Source organism: Dendrobates tinctorius, unplaced genomic scaffold (genome assembly GCF_039654945.1).
Source record: "Dendrobates tinctorius isolate UK_male_01 unplaced genomic scaffold, ASM3965494v1 ptg000011l, whole genome shotgun sequence".
NCBI lineage: Eukaryota > Metazoa > Chordata > Amphibia > Anura > Dendrobatidae > Dendrobates > Dendrobates tinctorius.
The window spans coordinates 16,829,672-16,845,830 of NW_027361679.1; the positions used below are offsets into that span (position 1 = coordinate 16,829,672).

At 39.8% G+C, this 16,159-nt stretch overlaps 1 long non-coding RNA gene across 1 annotated transcript in view; it reads left to right on the forward strand.

Annotated features, from left to right (window-relative positions):
- Nucleotides 1-16,159, forward strand: part of LOC141101168 (uncharacterized) — a 205,902-nt gene that overhangs the window by 93,453 nt on the left and 96,290 nt on the right. Inside the window, exon 2 of the long non-coding RNA XR_012234903.1 lies at nt 769-896. This is a non-coding gene — a long non-coding RNA (uncharacterized lncRNA). The remainder of the gene's footprint in view (nt 1-768; nt 897-16,159) is intronic.

Consider the following 16,159-nt stretch of genomic DNA (forward strand, 5'->3'; position numbering starts at 1 on the left):
GGATTTCCTAGCAAAGGGTGCCATGATAACTGGGGCATAATATGTTTCACTGCTGCAGAAATTGCAGTAGGACTTCATAACAGACGTGGCATGCTCACCAAAGGTGACCGCTTTCTGCAAGACAATGCACCAGTTCACAACTCATATGTTACCCAAATGGAAGCATGTTCCTGTGGCTTTGAAATTCTACCGCATCCCCCTTATTCACCCGACCACGCACCATTTGACTTCCACCTCTTTCCAGCAATTAAGTTTTTGAAGGGCAAGCATTTTCCAGATGATGAGACTCTCATTTCCGAAGTCACAACTTGGCTTTTGGAGCAACCTGTTGACTTCTACAAGCGAGGTGTCTACAGTTGCTTAAATATATGGGAGAAGTGTGTGTCCCTAGGTGGCACCTATGTAGAGAAGGACTAATAACTGTGCCAAGTTTCATTGCTCCCAGTCCACATGAAGTGGGTCAGGGGAAATCTTTAATGAACGTCCCTTGTAGGTTACCAGTGTGAATGTGCTTTGGCTGTCATGACACCGTCTTCATCTCTTCTTGGCACTGCTCTGGTCAGTACCCAGCAGATTGTGACCTGTCGGATCACTCCAGTGCTTGCTGGACTACCCATAAGTGACAATTCAATGTTAAAGGGGTATTCCCATATCTAAGGTCCTATCTCAATAAGTAGTAGGTGTAATATTAATAATATTAGCAAATACCTCCAATTAGAAATGTAATGTAGTTTTTCTGATTTGATATGTCTCTTTGCTCATGTGCAGGCATTGCTGGACCTTAGGTATCCATGGTTACAGTGGCATGTAAAAGTTTTGGCACCCCTAGTCAAAATTATTGTTATCGTGAACAGTTAAGATAGTTGAAGATTATATGATTTTTGAAAGACGTTAAGGTAAAGATGACACATTTCTTTTATATTTTAAGCAAAAGTATGTATACAATGTTTTAATCTTTTACATTTTATGGGAAACCAGGGTCCATTTTGTCTTCTCTGTCTCCCTTTTATGCTATAAGTCTATCATGCAGAAATTTTACAGATAAACCATCCCTCTTACACATTCCAAGCCCCTGACATTCTAGATTGAACCAGACACTTAGACACAACTATATCTGACTCCCACAAAACTTGCTTGTTGGCATAAAGCCCTTTCTAACAGGGGTGTATATAAACCCCACCCGCATTTAATTAAAGCGGAATCTTATGCTGGACACTACGTGTGTGTGTACTCTATTGATTCTCCAAGCTCGTTCATCAGAACACCTTTAATCTGGCCTTGCACTTCAACTCTGGTGGGCCCGTTGTGCCCACAATTTTAAAAATGGCAAAAAGAAAAATGAGCCGATGCAAACGTTTGAAGCACCCTGAATTGGTATTACCTAGTAGCACCCCCTTTTACAGCTTGTAGACACTTTGCAGACAGCCAACAGTTTTTCAATTTTTGTTTGAGGGATTTTCATCAATTCTTCCTAGGAAAATTCCAGTTTCGTGAGATTCCTCGGACATCTTGAGTGCATTGTTATTTTGATGTTTATACACAGATTTTCAATGATGTTCAGATCAGAGGACTGTGAACGCCATTGTAAAACCTTCAGTTTTTGCCTTTTGAGGTAGTCTATTATGGATTTTGACATGTTTAGAATCATTATCCATTTGTAGAAGCCATCCTCTTTTCAACTTCAGCTTTTTTACAGATGGTGTTGTTTGCATCAAGAATTTGTTGAAATGTAATTGAATCCATTTTCCCCTCTACATGATTGATCCACCTCCATGCTTAATGGTTGCGAGATGCTCTTTCTCTGAAATTCTGTGGCTTTTTCTCAACACATACCTTTGATCATAGTGGCCAAATAGTTCTATATACTGTGTTTTCCGGCGTATAAGACGACTGGGCGTATAAGACGATCCCCAACTTTTCCAGTTAAAATATAAAATCTCAAATGTCGGGGGTCTTCTTATACGCCGGGTGTCCTCTTATAGGGCGGTGCAGACCAATCTGCATATGATGGGGGGAGTGGTCCCGATGAGGTAAGGGGGCGCCTCACCGGGAAGGTGTAAGTGAAGTGTCCCTATTACCTCATTTTGGCAGCGGTGCTCTGTGCGGCTCTCTATGCTAGGGGGGCAGCTGCGGCGGCTCCGGCTCCTCTGAATCTGAGCATGCGCCGCTCTCAGCGGCCATTTTCCCGGAGGCCACCGCATCGCAGCAATGGAGCTGCGGGGGCCTCTGGGCTTTGACGAAATGCCAGCAGGGCCCCCCATGCTGCACAAAGAGGAGCCAGAGCCGCCGCCCCCCAGCACAGAGGACTGCAATGAGGTAATAGGGACACTTCACTTACACCTTCCCGGTGGGACCACTCCCCCCACCATATGCAGATTGGTCCGCACCGCCCTATAAGACGACACCCGGCGTATAAGATGACCCCTGACTGTTATGCTGTGTTCACATGTAGCTTTTTTTGCATTTTCATGCCGTTTTTTAACGTGCGATTTTGCACCGAAAAACGCAAAAAAAGCATCCTATGCATTCCACACATGCTGTGCTAATGCTGCATATTTTTCCGCGGCAGAATCGCATCGCTGAAAAATATGCACCATGCTCAATATTTGTGCGGAATCGCGGGAATTCCACACGCATAGAAATGCATTGTTCCGCTTAGTTTCCGCATGTGGCTATGCACACCATGCGCAAAGTAAGCGGATCATGAAGGTACCCACGGTCTGGAGGAGAGTATATTGTCCTCCAGGCTCTGGGTACCATATACCTGTAGAAAATAGAATTAAAATAAAAAATAGTGATATACTCACCCTTCGGCGGCCCCCGGAGTCCTTCCCGCTTCTCACCATGCTCCCGGCATTTTCCAGTCCCAGTAATGCTTTGCGCAATTGACCGAGATGACGTCGTACTCTCGCGAGCGTGACGTCATCTCCGGTCCTTCGCGCAAAGCATTACTGGGACCGCATGCGTTTTACCCGCAGTGGGAGTCGCGAAAATATTGCTGAAATTTCCGCAGCATTTCTGCAACGTGGGCACATAGCCTTAAGAAGATTTTCATGGGTTAAAAAGTCGTTTTATACGTCGGAAAATACGGTATATAATATTTTTTATTTACTATATATAATAGACAAAGTCTCATATACTAGAATGTTATGACACATTTGTCCTACTGCTGTACATCTTGTATTTTTATCATTATAGCATTGCGCATGTAAATGCGAAATATGTAGTGCATTATTAGTATTAAAGGATGTAGTTATTAGATCAAAAAAGTGCAACATTGGTTAGTGTATATTTTATGTCAGTTTCATAATTACACAGAATTCTATAAGAGAGTAACAGGTTTTTATGTGCATGTACATCAGTGTGTACCGTTTACTTCATACTATTCCAGAACTCGTGGAATGACTACTTCATATGTACTGAACTGTTGAACTTGTAACGTCTAAGGTTAAAGGCAACTCATCAAGTCATTGAGGTGCACTGTTTCATTTTCAATACAGACCTCTTCTTTTTGAAGTCACCGGCCATTGTTGCACATGCTATTATGCCAGCGTTTAATGCACAATATGATATGCAAATGGAATCTATATGATGTTTCCTGCTGGTAATGTTAAACATTTAACAATCCCGTTGCATTAATGTGATGTGAGTGAGCACTTATTTTTGTTCTGTATTCATAGTGTAATATACATAGTTTGGAGGAATACATTACAATATTTTATTATATTATTTACATTTACTTACATTTTTGTTTGCAATGTATAATTAAGTTAATGCAGTTAACATGTAATAGTGACTTTTTTTAGTTAGTAAATAGCTTAATAAAAAGTAACATACGGTACATTCATTCAAACTAAATTGTTAATGGGAATAATATTTTACTCAAGTTTGCCAGAATTCAATTTAGAGTCTGATATTTACAAGTTAGTTTTGGGTGAATTTATATTGCTGATCATTTTTAAAGTTTTGCACTTCTCTAGATTAGAGATGAGCGAACTTGTTCAGAAAACATTCGCCAATCTCAAATTTGGCATGAATCTTGCACATTCAGATTTGTGTTCGGATTCCAGAACATTTTCCTCAAAATCGGCAAAATTCGGCCAAAGTTGATGATTGCGTTTCCACTAATGCTTTTGTTAGGACTTTATAAGTTATAAACCTAGCGCTCAACTTTAGAATATTCAGAAGAATATTTATTGTAATACATAAAATAACGTTTCGGTCAAATTTTGACCTTCTTCAGTTACGTCCTGTACCAAATACGTGGAAATAGGTAATAAACCTATTGTGAAGATTCATGTGCTCTTAATTGGGGTATCCACTGTGTCTGGAGGCACGTCCTGCCCCATCTACTGGCTAACACAAGGCTGTGGGACGGATCTCCCCAGTGAACAGCATATGCGCATATTTTGCCCCATCTACTGGCTTCTATAAGCATACTACAACAGGCAGTGGGACGGACCACCCCAGTTAAGAGCACATAAATCTTCACAATAGGTTTATTCCTATTTCCACGTATTTGGTACAGGACGTAACTGAAGAAAATCAAAATTTGACAGAAATGTTTTTTTACGTACTACAATAAATATTCTTCTGAATATCCTAAAGTTGAGTGCTAGGTTTATAATTTATAACTACTTGGTTTGGGAACCTAACCTTTAGTACCATTACTTAAGTTGTGCTCACGGTGTTTTTCCTTCTTTGTTAGGACTTTGGCTAGGATAGTGGTGCTGATGAGCAGAGTGGAGAAGTTTGATGAGGGGAGGGAGAGGGGAGAGGTCAGAGGAGCGGCGGACTGTTATTTTGTTTTATTTTTAATTTTATTAACTTAGTGTGTGATGATTACGGCAGTCAACCAATGCGCAGAACCCATTCACAGCGTCCAGACACAAGGGCTTGTGTCATTGGCTGCAGAAGTCACATGTCCCTTTCTTTATTAAAATCAGATATGTGACTCTGGCTATATTCTGAGAGCTATAGCTTTTTATTTCTCCGCTGATGGAGCTGTATAGTGGCTTGTTTTTTTTTTTTGTAGAACAAGAAGACATTTTTAGCTTTACCATTTTTATTTACATTAAAAAATTTTATCGCATTTTATGCCACTTTGATTGGCAGTATGATGAGAAAGCATAGTTTTGTCACACATTTTTTATTTATTTGTTTTACGGTGTTCACTGAAGGGGCTAACTAGTGTGACAGTTTTATAGAGCGGGCCGTTATGGACGAGGTGACACCAAATGCGTGTACTTTGTTCATTTTGTTTTTACATTAACTATACTGTATGTATTTATTGCTATAATTTTTTTTAATTTTATTGTTCTTTAATTTGTGATTTTTTTTAAAATAGTTTTACAATTTTTAAAAACTTTATTTTTATTTTTTATCTTTCCCAGGATGGGACATAAACTTCCCATTGTCAGATCATTGATCTAATACTCTGCAATGCTTTCGCATTGTCACCATGGAAACCATTGGCACAACGTGATCACAATCGCATTGTGCCGATCGGAGCAGAGAAGGAGCTCCATCCCTCTAATATGCTGATCAATGTTGTTGTCACAATTTACATCAACATCAGAAGGGTTAAATGCCTGTGATCGGTCCTTGCACCATTTGTGGGCATTTCTACAAGGTGTCAGCTATAATATAGCGCTGACACCTGTTGATGATCACGCCAGCTCTGCGAGTGAGCTAACACTATCCTCCTGCCTTACATCAATGACGGTTTCCGGGAACGCTCATCCCGCAGCACCGTACATGTATGGCGGATGCCATTAAGGGGCTAAAGGAGGTATCCATAAAAGATCTACCAAGTCTTCTGTAAAACTGTGAGAACAAGCTCACTGATGGATTCACAGTTAATTAACTCTGCATCCAGCAATAAATTGTACAACACAGAGACTATAGAAAGTAAGCTGTGCAAATTTTATAATGAAACCCAATTGCAAAATGCATTTTTTTGCCTCAAAAATGACCTCAAGAGTAGATAATCCTTTCAAATTAGAATTGTCACATTAATAAATTCCACGTATTGGCAGCATAATAAAGCTACAGATTCATATTGGTCAAAAAAAATATTGAAAAAATCCAAAAATATTGTGACAGTTGGTTACTAGGAGAGATGCTATCTACCAGATATAATTTCAGTCTACTGTATCCATGAGCAGAGCGCTCCCTTAGCTTTTCTGTGTATACCTTGCAGTAGTTTTCTAATTTTTTATTTAAAAAATAGGGATCAATTAATATTCTGAAAGTATTTCACTCATTTAAAAATATTGCTATGTATGGTAGTGGAGGAGCAATACTACACATATACTTCCAGTGGGTATAGACATTTTGACTGCTGCTGCATATAAAAAAGCCTTTTTGTCTTATGGAGCCCAGTCCCAGCTGAGACCATTTGCTTAATTTTACATTTTTCTTTAAATATTTCAGGTTGAAATATAGCCATATTCTATACATGTATGAATAGGAAGACCTTACCTTATCTACCTGATGCCTTGATGATTGAGCATTTGTAGATAAGTATTCAATCATTGATATGAAAGGTTAAAATCTTTACACTTTGTACCTCAAAAGCTTTCCCAGCAGAGACTAGATCATCTCTTGTAAGCTCTGCCGAAATGAATGGGTTAAGAAGACAGGACAATCCCTAAGGCAGAGTGTCTGGTGTTCAGACTCATAATTAGTCAACTTGATGCATTGACCACCATTTACAGAGGGTAGAAGAAATGTTTATCATGAGAAATATTGTCTCTCTTGTGTCAGGATCCACAGCAGGAATTCTCAACATTGGGAGTGAAGCCAGAAATCACAAACTCAGGTGCGAAGAAAGAATTTGACTCCTGTAGTTAGATTCCAATTTATAACTATTGTAAGGAAGATATGTTATTTATGGTGGGAATTATTAACTGAGGGAGTTTTAAGAGATTGAGATTGTCAAGTAATGGGTAGGGGAAAAATAGGAGACACCAAAATGAATTAGGCTTTCATCAGCTAATTATTTCTACATAAAACTGAATTTTGAATGATTATTTAAAGGGGTATAATAATAAGATCATTAGTTTCTGGTGGACACAAATGGATGGATGTCCACATGTGATGCGCACATCATTTTGCAAATACAGCTTACTGATAAATACTCTTTGTAAATTCAATAATATGTTCAAGATGGGTATTTTGAACAATATAATCAAACATCCTTAATCTCATAATGCAAAATCACATACATGTCTTGTATATGCTTGTGGGGGTGCACATTTGTGGAGAGGACTGAGGAGCTGAGCTATTCACATATCGGTAATGCCAGCTATATAGTATCATATAGCCAGTAGATGAGCTCTAATCCCTGTTGTTAACCAATTAAATGCGCTGTCAATCACTGATGTGAGGCACCCATGGGTGATCATAGCAACAACGATTTTCACTATCCACTGATATAATGTAGCATTGCCGTATATAGCATAAGTGATTGAGTTATTGCAGTTTAACCCCTTCCCCACATGCGCTGTACTAGTACTGCTCTGTGGGAGATGTGTTCCCGCAAACAGCAGTACTAGCATGTGCACTGATCGCGCGGCCTAACACTGAGTGCCACGGAGAACGGGTGCGGGTGATAGTTGACACGCTGCAGCAACGCTCACGATCGGTGCTAACACTGATCGTGGGCATTTAACCCCTATGATGCCTCTGTCAGTTGTGACAGTGCCATAGAGGAGCATTGCGCAGGGAGGGGGCTCCCTGTGCTCTTCCATCAGGACAACACAAAGCGATCGCGTTGTCCTTATGGTCTCCATGGAGACCCCCGGCCCCAAGATGGCTGTGGGGTCCTGCAGGGAAGGTGGCATGTGGGAGCAGGCGCTAGCATGCCTCCTTCCCTGTCTGTCAGATCCTGATCTGATACTCTTCAGTGCAGAGTGTCAGATCAGCTATCTGATGTAATATCGTAATGTCCCTTCCTGGGACAATGTAAAAAAGTTAAAAGAAATATTACAAAGCATAAAAATATTTTTTTAAATCCCTAAATAAAGAAAAAAATGTTTTGCCAATAAATACATTTATTTATGTAAATAAAAAAATAAAAGTACACATATTTGGTATCGCTGCGTCCGTAACGACCCGCTCTATAAAACTGTCCCACTAGTTAACCCCTTCAGTGAACACCATAAAAAAATTAAAAACGAGGCAAAAAACAATGCTTTATCATCTTATCGCCAAACAAAAAGTGCAATGAAACTCAATCAAAAAGACAGATGTAAATAAAAATGGTACCTCTGAAAAAGTCATCTTGTCCCGCAGAAACAAGTTGCCATTCAGCTCTATCAGCAGAAAAATTAAAAATGCAAAAATAATTATTTTTTCTATAAAAATAGTTTTATTGTGTAAAAGCACCAAAACATAAAAAACTATATAAATTGGGTATCTCTGTCATCGTACTGACCAGAAGAATAAAGCTTCCTTACCAGTTTTACTACACGCAGAATGGTATAAAAAAAAACAAGCCAAAAATCAATTCTTGAATTACTGGTTTTTGTTTGTCTTGAAAAGTATAATATTGCAGGGTATATACACTAGTTTCCTTAATATTGCGTTGATCCAGGGAGCTAGTCTGATTGCTGTATGTGGAGTCAGGAAGGAATTTTTTTCCCCAATGTGAAGCTTACTGTTTGCCACATGGATTTTTTTTGCCTTCCTCTGGATCAACATGTTAGGGCAAGTTAGGATAGGATATGGGTTGAACTAGATGAACTTAAAGTCTTTCTTCAACCTTAATAACTATGTTACTATGTTTATTCTGTCTCCCAAAAATCAAAATAGAAAGCCATCAAAAAATGTCATGGGCACGAAAATGGTACCAATAAAAACGTCAGCTTGTCCCACAAAAAGCAAGCCCTCACATGACTCTCTTGGCCGAAATGTGAAAAAATTATAGCTCTCAAAATATGGTGATGCAAAAACTAGTTTTCACATTAAAAAATGTCTTTTAGTGTGTGACAGCTAAACATAAAAACCGATATAAATCTGGTTTTGCTGTTATCACACCGACCCGAATAATAAAGTCGCCTAATCACTTATATCACATGAAGAACGGCATAAAAAAATAAATAAAACCAATTCTTCACATGCTGTTAATTTTTTCATTCTGCCTCGGTTCACATTTATCCTTCGCTCTGCACTGAGTGCTTACAGCGGGCTTCCGTGTAAATCTCTGAAATACGTGATTCAGATAGAACCCTCAACAGACAATTCTCTATAATGAGGCAGATGGAGGCACTGTAGACGCCGTGTGACCTGTGATCAGGCGGTGTCCGTCTTTAGGATTGCATAAAAGTGCTGTCGGTCACAGTTTTGTGCACTTCTGAAAAGAAGGACACTGAACAGAGGCCAGACGGAGTCCAGAGTAAATCTGCTGCCTCATTATATTGATTGGATTCCTCCGGGATTTCATCTGAATCATGTCACTCAGAGATTTAGATGGAAACCTCAAAGTGGTCAGCGAAGGACGCCAGATAAATGTGATCCCAAATGTTATGAGAAATGTTCCCAATAAAAAAAGCAAAATGGCTCCTCACCCTCCAAAAGAAATTCAGCAATTCTCCTCTCCCAAATCCAAATGCCCCCCCTCCCTTCTGAGCCCCTGTGTGCCCAAACCACATTTAGCGGCCACATGTTTTGCATTTTTGTAGTGATGAGAGCCCACCTAATTTTCAGGTGCATGTCTCCAGAAGCACGGGCTGGTCATAACATACTGTTGACTGCAACGTACTGGTCTCTACAGCGTACTGGTCACTACAATGGCAGTTTGCAATTTTCACTTAGCAACATCCACTGCTGCCTGTTTCTGGAAAGCACCCATGAAGTCAAAATCGTCACTACATCTTTAGATAAATTCCCAAAAGGTAATAATTTCCAAAATGTGGTCACTTGAGGGGGTATTCTGCTTTTCTAGCACTTAGTGGCTCTTTATATGTAATTCACAAACTAGTCTAAGAAAATCTGCACTCCAGGAGGCAAATAGCGCTCCGTCCCTCCGGAGTCACTCCTCATGGCAAAGTAGTACTGCACAGCCACTGTGGGGCATTTCAACATTCAGCAGAAATTGGACAAATTCTGGTGCCAATTTTATCCATTTCCCAGTGTAAAATTGTAAAACTTGGGGCTAACACACAATCTTGGTGGTAAATGTCAATTATTTTTCTTCACTACCCAAGGTATAAAAGTCTATGACACACCTGTGGTAATCACTGTACCGCTAGATGAACGCATTGAGAGGTTTAATTGGTAAAATTGGGTCACTAATGGGGGGTTCTGCTGTTCTGGCACCTCAGGGGCTCTGTCAGTGTAACATGGCACCCTCAAACAAGTGCAGCAAAATCTGCACTGTAATATGGCGCTACTTCCCTTCTGAGCTTTGCACTGTACCTCAAAAGTAATTTTCAACCACATATGGGGTATCAGTGAACGCAAGAGGAATTGCATAACAAACTTTGGGGTCCATTTTCTCCTTTTGCCCTTGTGAAAATGCAAAATTTGTAGCTAAAAAAGATTTTTGTGGGAAAAATGTGATTTTTATTATTTTCACGGCTTAATGTTATAAAGTTCTCTGAAGCACCTAGGGGTAAAGGTGCTCAATGCACATCTAGATAAGGTTCCAAATAGATCTAGTTTCTAACAATGTGTCATTTGTGGGGGGTTTCCACTGTTTAGGCACATTAAGGGCTCTCCAAATGCGTTCACTAATTATTCCATCAAATTTTGCATTTTAAAAAGTCAAATGGGGCTCCTTCCCTTCCAAGCCCTGCCGTCCACCTAAACAGTAGTATTCCCCCACATATGGGGGTATTGGCATTCTCAGGAGAAATTGCACAACAAATTGTATGGAGCAATTTCTCCTGTCACCCTTATGAAAGCGCAAAATATGGAGCTAAAAAAGATTTATTTAGGAAAAATGTGTTTTTTTTTTTTTATTTCCACGGCTCTACGTTATAAACTTCTAAGGTGTTCAATATACATTTAGATAAGTTCCCTAAGGGGTCTAGTTTCCAAAATGATGTCACTTGTTGGGGGTTTCCACTGTTTAGGCACATCAGGGGCTCTCCAAATGTGACATGGCAACCGCTAATTATTCCAGCATATTTTACATTCAAAAAGTCAAATGGGGCTCCTTTCCTTCCGAGCCCTGCCGTGCACCAAAACAGTTGTTTTCCTCTACATACTGGGTATCTGCGCACTCAGGAGAAATTGGACAAAAAATTGTATGAAGCAATTTCTCTTGTTACCTTATGAAAATGAAAAATTTGAAGCTAAAAAAAGATTTATCTGGGAAAAATGTAATTTTTTTTATCGGCATGCTCAGGAGAAATTGCACAACAAAATGTATGGTCCATTTTCTCCTGTTACCCTTGCGAAAGTAAAAAAAATTAGGTCTAAAGGAATTTTTTTGTGAAAGAAAAGTAAATGTTTATTTTTTCCTTCCACAGTACAAAAATTCCTGTGAAGCACTTGGGTTAATAAACTTCTTCAATGTGGTTTTGAGCACCTTGAGGGGTGCAGTTTTTAGAATGGTGTCATTTTTGTGTACTTTCTGTCATATAGGCCCTTCTAAGTCACTTCAAATGTGAGGTGGTCCCTAAAGAAATGGTTTTGCAAATTTTGTTGTAAAAATGAGAAATCGCTGGTCAACTTTTAACCCTTCTAACTTCCTAGCAAAAAAAATTATGTTTCTATAATTGTGCTGATGTAAAGTAGACATGTGTGAAATGTAATTTAACTATTTTGTGTGATATGACTCTATGATTTAAGGACATAAAAATTAGAAGTTTGAAAAATGTAAAATTTTCGTCAAATTTCCGTTTTGTTCACAAATAAACGCAAATCCTATCAAATAAATTTTACCACTAACATGACGTACAATATATCATGAGAAAACATTCTCAGAATCACCATGATCCGTTGAAGCATTCCAGAGTTATGACCTCAAAGTGACAGTGGTCAGAATTTTAAAAAGTGGCTTGGTCAGGAAGGTAAAAACAGGCTTCGGGGTGAAGGAGTTAATGTCGCTTAAGAGACTAAAAAATAAAATTTCAGCTGAGCACTGTGCTGAGAGCCAAAATCTCTCTAGTGCTTTCCGCTTACCGCTTCCCGCACGTCAACGGTAGATAAACATCGGCACTTGCTGGGCTTTGTGCAGTGCCGACGCTTATTTACTGTCGGCGGTTTTGTACCCCCCGGGACCCCCACATTCCTTATAATGCGGGGATCCTGGTGCACAATGAATGCTGTGACCCTTGACCTCATCGAGACCTGATTGATTCAGGCCCTGATGATATCAGCGTCACAGCAGCCAATGAGAGAGATTTCTGGGAAAGTTTGTTGTAGCAACGAGCTTTCCCAGCGATCTGACTCATAGTAATGCTGCTTCTCCTCTGATCTCCTGTCAGTGCAATATCAGAGAAGAAACAGTGTGTCAAGAGTTGCTGGCAACAGCTTTGCCAGGCAGCGATCTTGTCACAAAATAAAAAAGCAGGTACGCAGGTTAGGGCTAGGGTTAGGGTTACTGTTAGGGTTAGGATTACTATTACTGTAAGGGCTAAGGTTAGTGATATAGTTAGGGTTAGGGATAGGATTACTGTTAGGTTTAGGGTTAGTGCTATTGTTAGGCTTAGGGTTAGTGCTATAGTTAGGGTTACTGTTAGGGTGAGGCTAAAGTTATGGTTACTGTTAGGGCTACTGTTAGGCTAAGTGAAGGCCTGGCAGAGCATCAAAAAGGAGGAAACACAGCGTCTGGTGATGTCCATGAATTCAAGACTTCAGGCAGTCATTGCCAGCAAAGGGTTTTCAACCAAGTACTAGAAATGAACATTTTATTTGCAATTATTTAATCTGTCCAATTACTTTTGGTCCCTTTAAAAACAGGGTGACACATTTTAAGGAGCTGAAACTCCTAAACCCTTCATCCAATTTTAACGTGGATACCCTCAAATGAAAGATGAAAGTCTGAACTTCAACTGCATCTGAATTGTTTTGTTTAAAATTCATTGTGGTAATGTCTAGAACCAAAATTAGAAAAATGTTGTCTCTGTCCAAATATATATGGACCTAACTATGTTTGGGCGCTGTCTATTCCTTTGGGGATCTGCTCCGGAGCAGTTTAGATTTCATCTTTCTGGCTAAGTTAGTCCTCCAGCTGTGACAAAGCATCTAGGGCATTGTAGGAACGCTCCACGGCTACTGCTAGTTGTGTGGATAGGATCAGGGGTCTGCAATCTGCTTAGTTACCAACCTCTCTGGTCCTCTGGTGGCTTAGCCTGTTCCTGCCATCTTCCTTGGTGACCCATTCATAACACCTTTAGGGTTAATAAACTTCTTGAATGTGGTTTTGAGTACCTTGAGGGGTGCAGTTTTTAGAATGGTGTCACCTTTGGGTATTTTCTGTCATATTGACCCCCCCAAACTCACTTCAAATGTGAGGTGGTCCCTAAAAAATATGGTTTTGTAAATTTTGTTGTAAAAATGAGAAATCACTGGTCAACTTTTAACCCTTATAATTTCCTAACAAAAAAATTTTGTTTCCAAAATTGTGCATATTTAAAGTACACATGTAGGAAATGTTATTTATTAACTTTTTTGTGCGATATGACTGACTTAAGGGCATAAAAAATTGCAAAATTTTCACCAAATTTCCACTTTTTTAACAAATAAGCGCAAGTCATAGCTAAGAAATTTTACCACTATCATGAAGTACAATATGTCACGAGAAAACATTGTCAGAATCACCAGGATCCGTTGAAGTGTTCTAGAGTTATGACTTCATAAAGTGACACTGGTCAGAATTGAGAAAATTGGCCTGGTCATTAAGGCAAAAACAGGCTCTGGCGCGAAAGGGTTAAGAATGAATGAAGCGTTGGTGTGCATGATTGACCTCTGATCCATTCAGCAGGGGCAGCCCCGAGTCTTGTGATTGATGGGGCCCATAGGTTCGGACCCTTGTGATGAGAAAGTTATCCCTCATTCTGAGGATACAGTAATAACTTTTAGACTTGAGAACACCCCTTTATTGATTAATCAATTTGAATTTTTTTATTATAAATCAACAATACACATGAAAATATGAAACTTGTAATATATGCTATCAGAGAAATCTGCTTCTTTCTCATTCTTTCTAGATGAATTCATAAGTAAAATCTGTCTTCAGTGAATATAGACTTTACCATTACTGAGATAGGATATGACAATTGATTCTTATAATGTTCTTTGGATTATTGTAACTGCTGTTTCAGAACTTACAACAGAATATTTGCCTATAGCTCCCACCATCATAGAATTTTAAAAGCAACTACTGTCATCTACTGTGCCAATAATGGTAAAATCTGCCTTCACTAACTACAGATTTTACTTATGAATTGTCAGTGAAAGATTAATCCAAGAGAAGAAAGAAGTAGATTTCTCTGGTAAGATATAAAATAAGATATAAGACATAAGATAAGCTATAAGATAAGACTAGAAGCAATGGGATGAAACTGAATGGGAGGAGACACAGATTAGGGTGGTTTCACATTAGCGCTTTTTAAGCGCACGCACGGCCGGGGGTAGCTCCGCCCCCGAGCCGGCTCTCTGCCTGGCGTGCCCGCCCCTTGCTTGTAGCGCCGCCTCCTAGCGCACAGCGGCGCCTGCGATCGGCGCACCCTATCTTTAGCATAGGGTGCGCAGATCGTGCGCAGGCCGTGCGCTAGTTGCGCTTTGACCTGCGCTGCGCACTTTTGACGGTGCGCCGTGCGCGCCAAAATCCGAAAAAGTTCGATTTTGGCGCGCACGGCGCACCGTCAAAAGTGCGCAGCGCAGGTCAAAGCGCAACTAGCGCACGGCCTGCGCACGATCTGCGCACCCTATGCTAAAGATAGGGTGCGCCGATCGCAGGCGCCGCTGTCCGCTAGGAGGCGGTGCTACAAGCAAGGGGCGGGCACGCCGGGCAGAGAGCCGGCTCGGGGGCGGAGCTACCCCCGGCCGTGCGTGCGCTTAAAAAGCGCTAATGTGAAACAACCCTTAGATATTAGAAAAAACTTTTTTACACTTAGAGTGATCAATGAGTGGAACAGGCTGCCACTAGAGGTGGTGAGTCCTTCCATGGAAGTCTTCAAACAGAGGCTGGACAGACATCTGACTGGGATGATTTAGTGAATCCTGCTTTGAGCAGGGGGTTGGACCAGATGACCCAGGAGGTCCATTCCAACTCTGCCATTCTATGATTCTATATACTACAAAGTTGCTTTTTTATGTGTTTTAATTTAAGAAATAAAAATTAAAATTACATTTACTTTTTAAGGGTTTGAACATTAACAAGAAAACAGGCAGATGATGACAGTGCACCTTGCTATACTGCACATGCTTGGTATGCAAGGTGTTCAGCTCTTGGCTTTATTTGCTCAATGTTCATGAGCCCATTGCTGGTGGGCTCATATTGAAGGAAGTTCTTTCTTTACCTACTGAAAATATAAGCAGTTTTTACATGGGCATGTTTGAAACATTAAACCCCAGTTACATAAAAATATACAATTGGTTAAGTGGCTAGTTTGTGTGATAAAAGTATTGTGAATGACATCAACCATGACAAAGCTAGATTATTTTTTCAATATAGTAAATAAGATTAAGGAATATTTCCTACAGACAAATGCAAATCTAATGTTTTTTGTATTTGTTGAATAGTAGGGTGGAAAAAGATGTAACACCCAAGCATCAGACCATCCACATTCCAAAAATACCAATATAATGTCCAAACATTCTCAGTTAAGTTTGGGCCAGGGCTAGTGGCAAATCAATGACTCAGTTTCACAGTAAAAAGTGATTTTAAACTCACCTTGCAAAACTGTCATAAGAGAACTTGAAATGGGAAAGTAAAATTTTTTTATAGACTAGCACGTCAGGTCTAGTCCTAGCATAAACCATCTGAGGATGTCAGTTTGGAGCTTGGTAATAGGTGTTGTGTACAATTCTGCATTCATTTGTCCCTTCCTTTGAGTCTGTGTGGCCTTTTAGTGTTCTGATGTGAGTTGTATTCATTTTTACATTAACTAATTTGAGTAAAAATTAAAATATTGTAATGAAATAGTTTTGATTAACCTTACCTTTATGTTATGGGTTAAAAATGTTCTTTGAAAGCCAG